At 37.5% G+C, this 18,728-nt stretch overlaps 1 pseudogene; it reads left to right on the top strand.

Annotated features, from left to right (window-relative positions):
• Positions 1 to 5,171: 5,171 nt before the first annotated feature.
• On the top strand, positions 5,172 to 10,986 carry LOC113039799 (protein CROWDED NUCLEI 2-like; annotated as a pseudogene).
• The last annotated feature ends 7,742 nt before the right edge of the window (positions 10,987 to 18,728 follow it).

Raw genomic sequence — 18,728 nt, 5'->3', positions numbered from 1 at the left:
TTTCGTAGCTTGGCAATGTTTCTAAGATGGAAGAATGCAGTTTTTGTAAATCGTTATTTGTACATAACTTCATAACTTCTAATCATTGACTGATTACACGTTCTCCCCTGCCACAGTTACGCGGTCATTATGTGGGAAACAATGCAGATATATTTAGAATATCTCATGTTTCTCATGTTTCATCGACCGTTATAAACGACGATGCCGATTTGAATGCAGTAAGCTCAAATCGGCCGATAATATCGGCCGGCCGATATATCGGTCGTGCTCTAATATATATATATATATATATATATATATATATACATGTATATATATATATATATATATATATATATATATATATATATATATATTTTTTTTAAATCATCGACCTGCTCTCTGTGCACGCGTTTGTGCTTCATGTGCGCTGCACACAAACATGCTATAATAAGTTTTGTGATTCTAAGCTACTTTAGTGATAAATCACAGGACAGCGCTGACAACTAGTTTCTGTGTTCCTCTGTGCACGCGATCTTCATAGCTACTGTTTATATGAGTGTTTGTGCCACAATGCAGCTGCACAAACATGGTAGCTCGATATAATAATACACATCCGTTAATCTAATCGCTTGAATGATCAGGGGGAGCACACTAGTCTACTTTATATAAAACACTGTCTTTGATTATCACTGTTTATTCAGAAGGCATATTTTCAGGAGGCATATTTTCAAACAACCAAAAAAGCAAATAGGCCTGGTCAATATTGAACATTGTAGCACTGTACATTGCAGTAACATGAATTCAGATAAAGCAAAAAAAAAAAAAAAAAAATATATATATATATATATATATATATATATATATATATATATATATATATATATATATATATATATATACATACATACATACATAAAACACTATACTGTAAACACAGAAAATGATGGCAATTGTGCATTTGTGGGCTCATGGATCCCGCCGTCTGTTGGCCTCAACGACATCGCAAGCAATGTCTTCTCCCGCTAGGCACCGGGGAAAATATCACCTTGCATGTCGAAACCATCCATGGATTGCTGTCACCTGAATGTTGTCACAGGTCTGTTCTATTGCCTGCAGAAGAGACATGCAGCATGTGGGTGGACTCTCTGCCCATCTTCCCTCACAGTCATGCCATGGTTGATGACATGGTCCACCAAAGTTGCTCTTATATCATCAGAAATAGGGGTCTGTGCATGGCCTCTTCATCCTCCTCCTCTTCATCTTCCTCCTCATCTTCCTCCTCCTCATCTTCCTCTTCATCCTCCTCATCTTCCTCCTCCTCCTCCTCATCCTCCTCCTCCTCCTCTTGCTCTCCCTCCATCCATGCCTGCAAAGTTCTTGAAATGGGTAAACTGAGGGATTTTTGTAGCTGGCTGATTGGTGTTCAGTTTTGCAAGTAAGTGTCTTCAGTTGTGTATTTGAGTGGTCAAAATTACCCAATGTGTTTTGTATTTTCGATACATGTGTTTTCCAAACGGCACCCTGAGTTTTCATTTTTGAACGAAGTGTCTTATGTATGAAATAGAGTATAGTATGCAGGACCAAGTGTGTTGCATAAAGGAGTAAGTGTGTTGCAGAATTGCAACTAGAGTGCAAAGCAGCGCTTTTGTTTAAGGTAAGGGTACATGTTTTTGAGGTATGGTAACAAAAGCTTCAAGTTGTGCTACTTTAGTCTAAGCATGGGTCTATAGTGTTCAAGCAATGGGCAAAAACTGTAATCATACCACGGATCCGTGATAGGTTTTGTGATCTGTCTCGCCACTAGTGTAGCAGTACTGATCGCTTTGAGGAGGGGATAAAAATAATTAAGCAGAGGAAGGGATACATTGACCAGAAAGTGGGAAATCCCACGCATCCAGCCAGCAGATTATTAAAAATAAAACTTTATTTTAACGGTTACTTGTTTTTAAAATTGTCATTTAAAATCTGTTAAAAACAGATATTTAGTGTATTCTGTTGATACAGATTTTCATTGTTAATTTATGTTACATATTTCAATAAAAAGTTTATTGTTGTAATTTTAATACATGGTTTCTGTAATAAAAAAAAAGTTAAAAGACTGCAAAATGTATTTGCAAAAACTGTAAAAAAAAAAAAAAAAAAATACATTTACATTGTACATTGTTGAGTTGGATCACTTAGTCAAGCTATATTTTAGACTTTCTTTCAGTAACAAATAAATACTATCAACTTAAGTTAATTATGACAGAATAATAATTAGCATACAAACCGTAAAGAGAATTTGCAAGCGGCTAGTTCTTTTTAGAATAAAAATTTGTCCAATTTGTGTGATGTAGGATATTCGCTTTTGTCCATCATGAAATGACAACCAGTGAACAAATGCAAGGTTATCGCTGGTTTTTCCCAAATGCACTCTGGCATATGGACAGCTATGATAAATTAAAACCATACGGCATTGCAATTAATGGCGTATAATGTAATGTGTTTATTTTCAAGATTGTATTTCAACTTGTACAGTGACTGTACATATTTGGACAGTTCCGAACCTTCTTCTGCATCCATGTTTAATAAATCCCTCCTAAAACGTGCTAGTTTACGCTTGTCAACATTGCATCCACGCCTCTTTTTGCCTCCAGCTAAGCCCCGCCCATCCGGAGACGTTGCAATGTTTACTAACTTTTAGGGGGTCTATTGGCAATAGGAGATATGATACATAAATTTTCGCCTAAATGCATTGTGGGTTTATTTTAACATGTTTGCGATTTGCGTTTTGAACTGTTTGTGTTTTTATCCCAGCAGCCATATCACCCTGGAGCCCAAGACCGGTTTCACACTGCAGCAAAGCAGGGCTGATCCTGGTCAGTACCTGGATGGGAGACCTCCTGAGAAAACTAGGTTGCTGCTGGAAGAGGTGCTAGTGAGGCCAGCAGGGGGTGCTCACCCTGAGGTCTGTATGGGTCCTAGTGCCCCAGTGTAGTGATGGGGACACTATACTGTCAACAAGCACCGTCCTTCGGATGAGACGTTAAACCGAGGTCCTGACACTCTGTTGTCAGTAAAAATCTCAGGATGTCTTTCAAAAAGAGTAGAGGTGTGACCTCGGCATCCTGGCTAAATTCACCCATAGGCCCCTGACCATCATGGCCTCCTAACAATCCCCATACCTGCTGATTGGCTTCATCACTCTGTCTCCTCTCCACCAGTAAGCTGGTGTGTGGTGGGTGTTCTGGTGCACTATGGCTGCCGTCGCATCATCCAGGTGGATGCTGCACATTGGTGGGGGATGAGGCGATACCCCCTGACTATGTAAGCGCTTTGAGTGTCTAGAAAAAGCGCTATATAAATGTAAGGAATTATTATTATTAAACTCTCCCAGATGTTCGAAATGTTTTGCTAAAAAGATATAGATTTTAGATGACTTCGAGACATGTACAGGTAGGGTTTTCACCCGTCTCATAAAGTAGTAGATCGTTTTTTTTCCAAATCGATACTGGATGCTGTTTTGTCCTCTTTAACCTGTTTGACGTTCAGATCATTCAGTCGGACTCCGCCAGCATTATAAAGTTAGTTTTCATTGTGATATTAGTTTAAAATTCGCCTGTGGTGGAAAGAGGTCATGTAAAAGTCATGCATTTACCATGTTTTTACCATAGTAACATGTCGCTCAACCATGTCACGTGTAATAAAACCTCAGTAACCACAACAAATATCATGTATCTCCCTTCGATTGAAGATTGAAACAACATAAGGGTAAGTTATTAATTACATAAATTTGCTATCTGGGTGAACTAACCCTTTAAAGGGTTAGTACACCCAAAAATCAAAATAATGTCATTAATAACTCACCCTCATGTTGTTCCAAACCCATAAGACCTCCATTTATCTTTGAAAAACATCATCAAAGTAATCCGTGTGACATCAGATGGTCAGTTAGAATTTGTTGAAGCATCGAAAATACATTTTGGTCCAAAAATAGCAAAAACTATGATTTTATTCAGCATGTCTTCTCTTCCATGTCTGTTGTGAGAGCGTTCACTGCAGTGTATGATATCCGGTTCATGAACGAATCACTCGATGAAACCGGATCTTCTTGAACCAGTTCACCAAATCAAACTGAATTGTTTGAAATGGTTTGCGTCTCGAGTAACCATTCATCCACAAATGACTTAAGCTTAAGCTTTTTTTAATGTGGCTGACACTCCCTCTGAGTTTAAACAAACCAATATCTCGGAGTAATTCATTTACTCAAACAGTACACTGACTGAACTGCTGTGAAGAGAGAACTGAAGATGAACATCGAGCCGAGCCAGATAACGAACAAATACCACTGTTACCATCAGGCAGTACCAGCAGACTGCAAGACAAGTTCCTTACACAGGCAATCAGACTGAACTGAACTTGTACCAGTAACACCACACACACACACACACACACACACACACATCAGCAGCCTCATCATATGCACTGCACTCTATCAGTTACGCTGACTGGACTCTGACTCACTATTATTCTTCACCCTGACATTCTGTTTGCACTAATTCATACCGTACTGCATTGCAAAGGTATATCTACAGTATATAGTGATTGTTGTTTATTATTTTTTTTTCCTTTTGTGCTCTCTGTATGTACAGTATAACATTGCACTATTGTTTCTTTTTCTACCTGTATTGAGCCCTTATGTGTACTGTGTATATTTTTAATACTGTATATTTGTTGCAAACATATTCAGTACTTGTGATACTGTCATGTTGCAGAGTTTGCACAAAAGCATTTCACTACATACACATATACATTTCACCACCATACTTGCATTCATGGTATTGTGATAATTATAGGTAAATGTATGCACATATATATGTGTAAATATATGTGTGCATATATGTACATATGTGTATAAATGTTTACATATATGTGTGCATATATGTACATATAATATAGGAAAACAGCCAATTTTATATATGTCACATATATTAAAAACCTATATCAAAACCTATATTGAAACATATATGTTTATATAGGTTTTTTTCCATGTGGGATGTTTCGAATAGATTGATTTTCATCCAGCTGTTTTTGTCATTGAGTATATTTATGGTTAGCTGTTGTTTTTGTCATTTAGTCTCAAGCTTGTACTTTGACCTGCACTTGTTATCAGACCCGGAAGACAGGAACAGGTTAGATTTCGTTGTAAAGTGAAATCCTACAAACTTCTTCCTGGTTCCATTGTAGCAACATGGAAAGAAACGTCTACATGATGAACCCTCAAAATACAGGTATCATATACTCTCTTAAAGTTTGTGATATGAAACTAAATTGTGAGGTGCAACATTAAATAATGACTAGTTCATTTATGAATGTAATAACTGCATGAGCAGCAGTTTCACTTTCATCTTCTGTCACAGAACTAAAGTAAATCTGTGTAAAACAAAATGTGTTCAGTGTTTAGAAGCAGGAACATTGTCTCTTTGAAGTGTTTTTGGTTTATGTTCACTTGACTTGATGCTGGAGCAGAATCATGCAGAACTGCTACATAAACTCTGAATGTAGAGATAAAAGTTCCATATCATGTGATTCAACATTTCAGATCGATTCAACTTCATTTATATAGTGTCGAAGCTGCTTTACAGAATTAAACGGGAAAATAGTGTCAATGCAAAAGTACAATAATTTAATACATTTAAATGTAATGGCATTCTTTCAGTCATTTGGATAATTGAGTTCAATCTGTTTTAAGTAATCCAGAATGTGTCTCATTTCTATCACATGAGTGTTATCAGAGTGTGTTTGTTCAGTGATTCACAGCAACAATTTCATGATTCAAGCTACTTTAGTTACACAGAAAACTGAACGACAAACAGCAGGCAGAAAAGCTACAGAACAGTGATGGACGAATGAACAGAGACTGTGATACTGTTTGAAAATCACTAACATCTCTTACAGGATGATGAACAGACTTACATCAAGAGTCTGAAGACTAAAGAAAGAGACCAGAATATCAACATGTCAACCTCTGAAACCACAGGTAAAAATCAAAATTATTCTAAAAGAACATCTTCATTCAATTCTGTCAATAAAAATTTAATTTCTTGAAGCACTTTATTTACATTCAGAAGCAGTGAACTTTTTTTAAATCAGTTAACTCTTTTGAAGTGAGTTTTTAGCAAAAATCAATTTTTAAAACCTAATATAACTTTTAAGTTTTTCTCACCATGAAAATAGCCAGAGAAGCTGGCGTGGAATTAAACACAAACATAAACAAACACATTTGCATATGTAATTAAAATGATCAAAATTATTTTCATCTCAACAAATTTTAAACATATTTATTCTGATGTCACTTCTAAGCATCCCAGACTGTCCCTTAGACCAGTTTTGCAGTTTTAATAATTTGTTCAAAGATGTTTTCTGTTAGGTAATGAAGGTCTTTTGTTTCATACAGTGGTTTTCATCCACAATCCTCCTCGTAGGAGAAAACAGAGCAAAGATGATCCTCCTCTGAGTAAGTGAAATTATGGACAATTTATCTCCATCAAAACACAAATTATTAAATGTATCTTCTGCTGCTGGATTCTGGTTATTTTGATCTGTGATGCTGGATTAAGATCAAGATCCTGGCATCATAACTTGTTCCATATCACATGTGTTACTGTATGATGTGAGGATTGTGGACACTGAATGTCTGATTTGACTGTTTGCAGTGAGGATTGTTGTTCTGGGTTCGAACATGTCAGAAAACAGTCTGGTGGGGAACTTCATCTTAGGATGAGCTGCGTTTGACAGTGAAGCTCCTCCAGATGTTGTTGAGAGAGTCAGAGGAAGACTGAAGGACAGAGATGTGATGGTCATCACCAGTCCTCAGCTTCTCCAGACGAACATCTCAGATCATCAGATCACACAGACAGTGAGAGAGTGAGTGTTTCTGTCTGATCCAGGACCTCATGGGATCGTTCTGCTCCTCAAACATGAGCCGTGTTCAGCAGAAGATCAGGAGCGTGTGGAGAAGGTGCTGGGATCTTTCTCTGAGTGGGTTTATCAACACACCATGGTGCTCACAACACAAGAGCCCACAGAAACCAGTGACATCCTACAGAACATCATTCAGAAATGTGGAAATAGACACTTCATTCTTCAGAGGAGCAGCTCTCCTGATGATCTTCTGCAGATGTTTGAGGACATTGTGAAGATGAATGATGGACTGTGTCTGGATTGCGCTGAAGGTTCACAGTATTTCACAATGGATGATATTGTGTGATGATACATGACGTTTGTGTAGGTACATTTTAGGTTCTCAGTTACAGAGTGTAAAAAGCTGAATCTGGTTGTCTGCGGGAGTGACAGGACATTGAAATCCTTCATATCAGATCTGATCCTGCATCAGACAGACAGAAGATCAGACGTGGAGCTTCATGTAATAGATCTTCCAGCTCTGATCCGTCTCTCAGAGGAGGAAGTGATGCGTCAGACTCACCGCTGTGTGTCTCTCTGTCATCCTGGAGTTCATGTGTTCATCCTCATCATTCCTGATGCTCCACTTAATAATGAAGACAAAGCAGAAATAGAGGAGATCCAGAGGATCTTCAGCTCAAGAATCAACAAACACATCATGATCCTCATAAAGCAGGATTCAGAGCATCAGACAGAAGAATTAAATGAAGAAACACAGTCTGTCATTGAGAGATTTGGAGGATTTTTTCATCGGCCTGAACACACAAGTGTCTGTGTTGATGGAGAAACTGGAGCAGATGGTTTAGGAAAATAGGGGTGTCTCTTTCTCCACAGAGACATTGATGGAGGCACAGATGGAAAAACTGCTGAAATTTGAAGAGATGAAAAAGAAAATTCAGTCACTAGAAACACATTTACCGTCACAAGGTAATGAGCAGTACATCAGTTTGGGCCTTGAACTACAGAGCATGTTTTAATTTAATTTAATTTAATTTAATTTAATTTAATTTAATTTAATTTAATTTAATTTAATTTAATTTAATTTTATTTTATTTTATTTTATTTTATTTTATTTTTAATTGCGGTAGAGTTTGATTAGAGCTTTATACATTTGTATTTTAGACAAAATAACTGCAAAATTCAACATTCTAAAGTCTGAAAATTCAAATATCCATTTAAAAATTCCAAAGTCAAAGCTCAGTGTTTAGTGTTCAGGAAATGATGACTATTACAAAAGTCAATCTGATAATTTTGGCCTGTCAATTAACTACTACTGGAGCAATGAAGCTAAACATTTTACTGCAATTTTACAATCTGAATCATTTGTGTTGTTAAAATAAATTCATGAAATACTACAAAATAATTCATTTTCAAAGATGTAAATCTCTGAAATGATCCATATTAAACATGCAGCTCATAGTGAATCTCATTCATACTGCTGCATATTTCCTCTGAAATATTTGCACTAAAATTTAAATTTTAAACTGTGCAGATATGAATTTGACAGAGCAACTGATGAAAATGTAGAAAAACACACTGATGTGTCTATGAACTGTGTGAATTATAGAGTAGCAGATAACAGTCCTCTTTTAAATTAAAATTAAATTAAATTAAATTTATGCATTTAGCAGACGCTTTTATCCAAAGCGACTTACAGTGTGTTCAGGCTATCAATTTTTACCTATCATGTGTTCCCGGGGGAATCAAATCCCAAACCTTGCGCTTGCTTGCTTGCTATTGCAATGCTCTATCAGTTGAGCTACAGGAACACTTCTTTTATGTTACAGAATCAAATTTTGTCTGGAAAAATAACTTTAGGCTGTAAAACTAATGCATTTCGTCTGTTACAGGTTCAGCAGAGAGAGAAAATGATCTGAGGATTGTGCTGCTGGGAAAAACTGGAGTCGGAAAAAGTGCATCTGGAAACACCATCTTAGGAAGAAAAGCATTTACAGCAGAAGCATCCCAAGTATCGATTACTAAAGAGTGTCAGAAAGAAACAGCTGAAATCAAGGGCAGACACATTACTGTGATCGACACTCCGGGACTGTTTGATACAGAACTCAGTAATGAAGAAAGACAGAGAGAAATCAGCAACAGCATCTCCATGATCCTGCCTGGACCACATGTGTTCATCATCGTGCTCAATTTAGGACAACGATTCACTAAAGAAGAAGCAACAGCTGTGGAGATCATCCAGGAGACGTTTGGAGAAAACTCTTTAATGTTCACCATGGTGCTCTTCACCAGAGGAGATGATCTGGACAACAAAACCATTGATCAGTTTCTGGAAAAACCTGGATCTGATTTGAATCATCTGATTGAAGCATGTGGAAACAGATACCATGTATTCAATAACAAAGAGACTGGAGACCGAACACAGGTGACTGATCTACTGCAGAAGATAGACGACATGCTGAAAGAGAATGGAGGGAGTTACTACTCATGTAAGATGTTCAGAGAGATTGAGAGAGAAATACAAGACAAACAGAAGAACATAATGATGGAGAAAGTGGAGCAAGTTAGAAGAGAAAAAGAAGAACTGATGAACAATCATAAAGAAGAGAAACAGATGATGAAGTTGAAGATGGAGGAAGAACAACGGAATCATGACAAAGAGGTAAAGAGGAGAGAAGAAGAATTTATAGAGAGAGAAGAACGATATAAAACACAAATAAAGGAGAAAGAGAGAGTGATGAAAGAGGAGATGAAGAGAGAACGAGAGGAATGGGAGAAACAGAAAGAAGAAGAGAGACAAAGAGCAAAAGAAGTTGAGAAAAGAGTAGAGCGAGATAAACAGATTTGTGATGAAGAAATTCAGAGACTGAAGATTGAAATGGAGAGAATAATCAGAGAGAAAGAGAGAATAGAAAGAGAGAGACGAGAACAAGTAGAGGATTCAGAGAAGAGACTGAAAGAAGAAAGGAAGATAAGAGAAGATGAACAGAAGACTCTTGAAGAACAGCATGAAGAAGAACTGAAGAGAAGACGAGTGGAATGGAGAGAAGAGTATGAAAGAGAGGAAGAGGAGAATAAGAAGAAGATCTGTTCTGAAACTGATCGTTTACTACAGGTGAGAAACATGAAGAGAACATATTAATGTTTAGACATCTCAACTTCAACATCTCTAGTTCAGTTTGCCAATTATTCGTTATTCATCTGAAATATTGTTATCTGAATAAGAATTTTCATGTATTTTAGATTCTAGAAAACATTCACTACACTTTTCTTTAATTCAGCATAATGTCACCTCATGTCAGTAATAAGTTTGATAAATAAAATATATATTTGTGGAGACAGTAATGCAGAAATGAACTGAACAATATATTATGATTGAGCTCAAAAGAAGAGGCCTTGATTATTATTATACACATAGATTTGCCAAAGCATTTCCTCTTTATTATATTTATGATTATATTCATATTTAATTATTGCATTAATAAATTCAGATATTTATTATAATATATTCATGATTAAATCATTTTAATATGTAAGTAAGGGCAGATGACATGACAAGACTATAAAAATAATTGTACTTATGTTTTTTTTTTTTTATTATTGTTTTTACACAGGGAGAAAACAAGGACATTGAACCAGCAGAAAAAATACAGAATCTATTTCACAGACTTCATCTTGAAGATAGGCAGCACAATAAACTGAGAGCTGCAGATGTTCTTCAGATAACTGAACATTCATTAAAGTCTCATGAGTCTTGTGCTGAAGAAGAGCTGATTCAGACGTTCCTACAGAAACTACTGATGAAGAACTACGGAGTGAGAAACATTCATGTTAGGGAATCCAAGAGACACAATCTCATACAGCAAAGACAATATCAATCACCTGAAGATGAGGGTGATATTTGCAATGAACTTTTCTTGTCTTATGAAGAAACCAGTCAGTCTGATCTCATTCACCCGATGGATGTCCAGATGGCTGTGTTTCATCATGCTGATGTTCTCCTGAAGCAGCTGATTGTCACTAAACTGTCCCAGTGTCAGTTCGCTCTTCCTCTGCTTGTTCCTGATCCAGACACATGACAGATTGAGTTTCCTCTCTGGACATTCAGACAAATCCACAAGAGCTGGAAGATCAGCAACACCAACAAGCCTATCTACAAGGCAGAGACTCCAATGGTGTTTTTCTTCAGGTTTGGCTCTGTGTCTTCATCAAAGTCTCAGCTGATGAACCGTCTGATCAATGAGATTCACAACACGTTCTTCCACAGGAACTGTCCCGGCAGCAGCAGATCCAGAGTCCTGATGGATGGAGTGGTGGAGATCTCCTGGTTCTGTCCATCTGGAAGAGACACAGATAAATTCACTGAGTGTGTAGCGTTCTGTAATCTACACGGTGATGCAGGAGATCATGAGAAACAGCTGGAGATCCTCACAGACATGAGCTCAGTCAATGTTGTTCTTCTGCCACGACATGACAGGAGTGATAGAAGTGCAGCAACGATACAAAACCTGTACAAGGATAGAAAGCCACTCATTTGTCTCTTTACTGAGGATCAATCTTCTGTAACTGAGATAAAGAAAGGAAAATACATGATCGGTCTGAAAGACAGAAATCAGTCGGAAGTATCTGAAGAACTCAGAAGAGCTATAAATGATTGTCTTTCAGAAACATCTTCCACTTTCAGACTTGAAGATCTGTCCAAACTCTCAGACATCAGAGTAGATGAGGATGAAGATGATGACTGCAGGAGAGGAAGAGAAGCAGCACAGCAGATGATGAGTTTACTGGAGAAAAAAGATCTGACAGAAATCAAAGAATTATTTCTGCCTCATCAGGGGAAACTGTGGCATCAGTGGAGTCAGAAGAACAGAGAACTACATCAACCTCGAGGAGATGAGACAGAAATGGACGTCCGTAGAAAACAAACAGAGATGATGATACGAGAGCAACAGCATAAATCTGACATTAGTGAGTTTATGAAGCTCTTTATTAAAGAAATGAACTCAAATACTGACCATAAAACGTTTTTCCTTCAATGGCTCAGAATCCTCCTGGATGAATATACATCAGTTGCTCTTTCTGCTCTATGTTACAAGTATGATGAAACATGGTCAACAGTCTTAGAACTGAAAGAGAATCATGATAAATATAAACAACTCTGGGTTGCACAAACAAATCTTAAGAGAATATCTAAGGATCTTCAAGCTGCAGTCTTTGGTGTGGAGCACATCATGAGGGAGATCAGTCAGATCTATGAATCATGTTCATTTGTAAAGAAGAACAAGAAAGACCTGAAAGACTTCTCTTCTCTCCCGAGTCTCGCAGCAGAGATGATGATCTCCGGATCTCCACTGGAGCTGATGGATGGAGATGCTGCTCATGTTCCTGTGATCTGGATCTCTGCTGTTCTAGATCAACTCATCCAGAAACTGGGAGACCAGAAAGTCTTTGTGCTGTCAGTTTTAGGGCTTCAAGGCTCTGGGAAATCCACAATGCTGAATGCCATGTTTGGACTTCAGTCTGCCGTCAGTGCTGGAAGAACAACCAGAGGAGCTTTCATGCAGCTGATCAGAGTCTCCAGTGAGATGAAAACACAGATGAGGTTTGATTATATTCTAGTTGTGAATACTGAGGGTCTTCGAGCTCTAGAACTGTTTGGAAGATCATTAAGACAGCATGACAATGAACTGGTCACATTTGTTGTTGGTCTTGGAAATCTGACCTTGACCAACATCTTTGGAGAAAACCCAAGTGAGATGCAGGGCATTCTTCAGATTGTTGTTCAGGCCTTCCTGAGGATGAAGAAGGTCCGACTAAATCCCAGCTGTGTGTTTGTGCATCAGAACGTCTCAGACGTCACAGCTGTAGAGAAAAACATGGAGAGAAGGAGACGTCTGCAGGAGACACTGGATGAGATGACTAAACTCGCTGCTAAAGAGGAAGTCTGTGTTGTTGAACGTTTCAGTGATGTCATTAGATTTGATGTTCAGAAAGATGTTAAGTATTTCTCTCAGCTCTGGGAGGGAAACCCACCTATGGCTCCACAAAACCCGTGCTACTGTGAGAACATTCAAGAACTGAAGAAGACTATTATATCTCATGCCTCAAAATCACATGGAATGATGCTAACACGTCTAAAAGATCGTATTAAAGATCTCTGGGAGGCTTTACTGAAGGAACGATTTGTGTTCAGCTCAAGATAAGCTCTGGAGATTTCAGCTCACAGGAAACTGGAGACAGAATACAGGAAGTGGTCCTGTAGTCTTCACAGAACCATGCTGGAAACTGAGAACAAACTACACAACCAAATAGAAAATGAAGAAATTCATGAGATTAAAGAAACGGATCTTCACAGAGAACTGAAGAAGACAAGTGAAGAAGTGGAACAATCATTGTCAGAATACTTTGAGAAAGACAGAGATAAAGATATACTGATTCAGTGGAAAACATCATTTGAAATCAAAATCAAAGATCTTCAGAAAAACATTGTGAGAGAAAAAAAGAGGAAATTAAATTAGATTCTTTAGCAGCGAGACCTGAAGAAGAAGACTGATACTCTGAGAACATAACATGAAAACACTCTCTGTGAAAAGATCAAAGAACTTACAATACAATACAATACAAAACAACTGATGAAGAAACACTGAAGAAAGAGTTTGATTTGTTCTGTGATCAGTGTGTGAAGATCATCAGCGACACTCCTCCATTCAGAACATGCACGTAATTTGCACGGATGTTGGGGTCATGACCCCCCCAAAAATCTGACCCAGCTAATATAACATTATATTGGTATTAATATAACATTATATTGGTATTACCCAACCCGCCTTTCTCTACCAAGTTTGTTCACTATTTTGTGCAGTCGCTGGGATGAATGGTTGGAGAAAGCCAACGGAAAGATGAAAAGGACACTGAAAGGCAGCCAGACAACTATTTTTCATTGTTTTTTGACACCAGCCAAAAAAAAAAGAAAAAAAAGAAAAGAAAAATCCTGACCAAATGGTTGTACCTGTTAAGTTAGCTCAGCGTTTCTCAAAGTGTGGGGAATAGAGACATGATTAACAGGTTTTGTGCCCATCTTTTTAATTCCTTTATTTATTGACCATACACTCAAAACAATACAAAGACACATTTAAATGTGAGCCTTATGTGCAACGTATTTTAGGTATGTATCTTAATAAAATACCTAAAAAAGAAAAAAAAAGAAAAACATTATTAGGAATTTACCATCTCCGGTTCAATTTGAGATTATTATTATTATTTATTTTATTTTTGCATGGAGTTTGCAAAGTGACAAAATGAATCAAAGCACAACTAAAGTTAACGTTAGTCCACACTTGTATTTTCTCAGTTTCTGAATTTGATGTTATCAGCAGCTAAATGCAAACACAATTTTTTATTTTTTACTACTTTTGAGTCTTATTTCATGCAAAGTGATAATATAATTGCACTCTTTTTAAAAGTTCATATTTCACGTGTAAAAAAACACTATTTCTCACACAATTCACTTATCTGTATACCGCTGTTTTCACTGTCATAAAAACGGGCTGATGACTTCCTTGTTCTATGAAGCCCCGCCTTCAGAAATACGTAACGAGTTCTGATTGGGCCAGCGGTTCCTGTGTTGTGATTCGGCAGCAGCTTAGAGCACGCGGCCCTCCTGGAAATGTGATTGGGCTAGTTTTGAGAAGCAATTGGGCAGGAGCATGTGCTGAAGATGTACTTATAATCACAGAAGCGTTTTTACTGACGAGATGGGCATGAAAATCGCTTTCGTTTTTTTCCACAGCCCTAACATCTAGTTAACAAAGCTAAACAGTGTTGCCCTTTGTGTAATAAGTTACAGAAACTGTTAAACGCACCAACTTAAATAATAAAATACACTTACCTGTTGTGGTCCATAAACAACGCCTTGTCCAGACAGAGAGGGAACTGCGCCATCTTTCAAGAATAATCTTTGTGCGAATCCGGCATTAAACTGATTGAGATTGAGGAAGATGTCCTCAGCAAAATGTGCTGCACATAGTTTTACATGTGGATTATAATTTTCGGGAACAGAGTTAAACATAAATTGTAACCATTAATCTCCAAGTACAGTGTCACTGGGAAGCCCAAACAAAGATGATTGGACTCAGAGATGAAAATAACAGCATTTCGACGACATGGCGACAAACACAAACACAGCTCTTACTCTTCTCCGACAGATGCGCAACAAGACCACGCCCCCTTTTTGTGAATTCATGTGGGTGGAGGTTAGTCAAAAAACTGTTTAAGTGACATCATTACTGCAGGAACTAGAGGGCTGTAGTCCAAACGGGTCGTTTTCTGTAGGTGAATTCTGTTAAATAAAATATCTCGCTTGGCATTGAACTTTGAGCTTTAGAATTTTACAGATTATTTATACTCTAACAACAACCTTACACACTAACTAAAGTTTATAACATGGGATCTTTAACATTTTGTTGGGGTGATTGTGGACAGGTTGGGCTTGTAACCCTTTCCTACCTCTGAAGTGAAGAATGGCAGAAAAAGTTTGAGAAACACTGAGTTAGCTGATGATTTGTTTTGTTGACTGGTCTTGGCTGGCTAGATGTTCATTTGCAAGTGTCCTATAGGTAAAGCCAGAGGGTGCCAGGGACTGTGTAGAATAACTTAAGTTGCTGTTTGCTCCAATACAGTCACCCGTTTTGGGGAGGATTGCATAATTAAATTATGCAAATTAGCATGTTACCTTTTACACAAGAAAATTATTCAACAAATAAATTAATGAATAAATATACCACAAATTTAACAGAGATCACTTCAAGAGTTTAATCAGAGATGAAGTCAGTCGGGACATCACTGATCAGTTCAGTGTCAGTGTTTTACGCAAGATGAAGGAGAACCAAGGTTGTAATCGTTAATGAAAATGAATGAAAAAACGAAGACTAGATGGGTAAAAAACATTGTCATTAACTGAAATAAAATAAAAAAACGCTACATTACACAAAAAAAAAAAAAAAAAAAACGATAACTAACTAAAACTGTAATGTGTGTTTGGCAAAAGTAACTAAAATAAAAGTATAGATTAAATGTCCTTAGTTTTCGTCTTTGTCAATGTCTTTCATAGATCATAACGTTCAGCTGCATCCCAGACAGCAAGCAGTTTCAGCCCAGATCCGGCCCACATGAAATCCATGCGGGACAGATGTGGGCCGGATCTGGGCCAAAACTGCTTGCTGTCTGGGATTTCCTTATCCCTGCGTCTATCACTCACGCGTCTCTCTCACTCACGCGCACACACACACATAGACACACACACACAGCCCTCCCCTCCGTGCACACCACATCTCCATGAGAACAATCAAGTGTTCGTCATTGAAAGCATATGTTCTTGAAAGGCTGGTATCTCGTGAACACCTGTACACAATCACACATTAAAAAGTGGTATAAAAATATTTATATTCTGAATATAATTTTTGTCACCCGAGAAGCGATTGCTATTTTAGAAAGTTAACTAGTCGCAAGTTTAAGGTAAATTGCACTTGAGTTATCGATGTCAAAACCCTTTATAAGCTGTGATTCAAATATTAAATAATGTCATGTGTTTACTTTTACACTGAATGTTTTCTGCTTTAATCCAGATGAGTAGGCTATTGTATAGGGTCAATTTATTATAGGGTGTGAAAATTGTACAGCTGTGGTATTGGTGTGAATTATTGCTTGACTGAAATAAAGCCCTCACTCTTATTACTTACTCTTTTGCACACTCACTCATGCACACACCCATGGCACACACACTAAAAAAATGAAAAGCTGTATTTAAAGGTTTTTTTTTGTATTTTTTTTTTCATGTTCTTTTCTCAGATTGAAACTCCCTGACAATCTGACAGAAATGTCTTGTTGTGGCTCAAAAATGGGTTGAATACATGCGGTTCATGTCTGTCTTCTTTAGTCTTAGTCTGTTTAGGTTTTTACTGGAACACATCACTTACACATTTTGCTCTTACTGCGGAGAGTCGAGACGGTTTACATATTTGTGCCCATATGTTAGGTCCCCAGCTTGTCTAGGGGTGTGGGACTAACAAAATATACCCAGGATGGAAAAACCAAAGATAACTCAAAACATGTCAAGTTCATGTATTTATTGATTTATTTAAGCCCTATATAAGGTAAATTACAAGAACAGAAGCTCAATAAAAACCATACAACACAATATACGGTGTTCACGGCTCCCACTGCGTTACTAAAACATCCGTGGAGATTGCCCACCGCTCACCACACCGACTTCCAGTTAATCAGGAACCTCGGTCCGACAGCTGCCTCCACAGAGTCCCTTGACAGACGGTAGTGGGAGAAAACTAAGATCAACGCCCAGCAGATCACGCTATAAACCAAACAGTAATCCACACAGTAGTTCACACAGAAGTTCAGGGTGAGCTCCACGGACTGTAACTAGTCTTTGCTAGTTCTTAATCTACTGAACATGTTCAAGAGAACAAAGATGGATCTACTAACTGTGTTCAAGAGAACAGAGGAGATTCTTAATTAATAAATTATGTCTAAATGAACCTTAACTTATGTTGAAAATATTTCCCACTGACCACTTTTGAACTAGTTTTTAACCTTGTAAGGAGGTTCTGTGAACGTCTAAATCTGACGTACAGAACACGTTCAAAAAACTTTCATTCTGGCTCCTCAGTGTACATCTTTTCATAGTTGACAAACCCTGTTAGCAATTCAGTTTGAGTAACTTATCCTCTCTCATTTATTTCTCTTTTGTCTGCAAAAGAGTGCCTTGAAAAAGGCATTTAGTAGATCAGCATCTAGATCCCGTGTATGCGCCGGCGACTGCTACAGTCATTTTCTTATTTTCGTTTAATATTCACTTTCAGTTTCATACATCAGAAATGTCCAACAAAACGCTACGCAGTGTTGCCAAATCTGCCTACTCAGTTGTTTTTCATGTCCGCTGGTTGAAGCAACCTCAATAACGTGATATTTTGCCCCTGGGATATGAATTTTACCAGGGTAACCCCGTCAAAACCTGTATTTTACTCCTGGAACGTGATTTTTAACCGGAAAACCTGGCAACCCTGGCAGCTAGACCCAGAGGACATGCTGTCACTGAACATCAAAATTTAATTGGCTGATGATTCTGTGATGATTCCGACCAATAGCAATAGAGAGCTTGCAGTATTTGTGGTTTCTAGATTGATACCGTCTTTCATGTCCGATGCCATCTATATACTATACTTATATTTTTGTACCAGACTTATTTCATATTTACAGTATTTTAAATAGCTGTATTTTGACGCCTAATATCTTTATAATGCATTGTATTACATGTCTGCACATCATAAGCCCCTCTGTTGATTTTTCATATTTGAGGCTGGTACCCATCATCAAATGCTAGTATTTTCATTCATGTGCTTATATTTATTCTGTTTTTTTTCTTTCTATTTTGTTTAGTTTATGCTTTTTTATGCATGCTGTCTGTTATTATCTGTCAGTATCTATCTATCATCATCAAGAACCAGCATGTGAATCTCAAAAAAAAAAAAAAAAAAAAAACTCCCATCACATATATATAAACGATTATGTAACCCACATTACTTGTAAGGCATTACCCCCAACAAGGGTCATATTTCTAGATAAATCTTAAATACAAAATGAATTGGATAATAAATATGCATTTCATATGGAATTAAAAAGCAAGCACTTTGAGTGTCTTGTTCATCATATCTCTTTCCATATAAAGCAGCAGAACTGAAATGATTAATGTTTATCAGCAGCACTGAGTGAGAATAAGGCTGTTCCACTCCGAGAGGTCATGTATCACCGTCTTGACTGCGCTCTCGCCTACA

The sequence above is a fragment of the Carassius auratus genome, chromosome 22 (genome assembly GCF_003368295.1).
Source record: "Carassius auratus strain Wakin chromosome 22, ASM336829v1, whole genome shotgun sequence".
NCBI classification, from domain to species: domain Eukaryota; kingdom Metazoa; phylum Chordata; class Actinopteri; order Cypriniformes; family Cyprinidae; genus Carassius; species Carassius auratus.
Note: the sequence above shows the minus strand (reverse complement) of the source record. Positions and strands in the feature narration are given on the sequence as shown.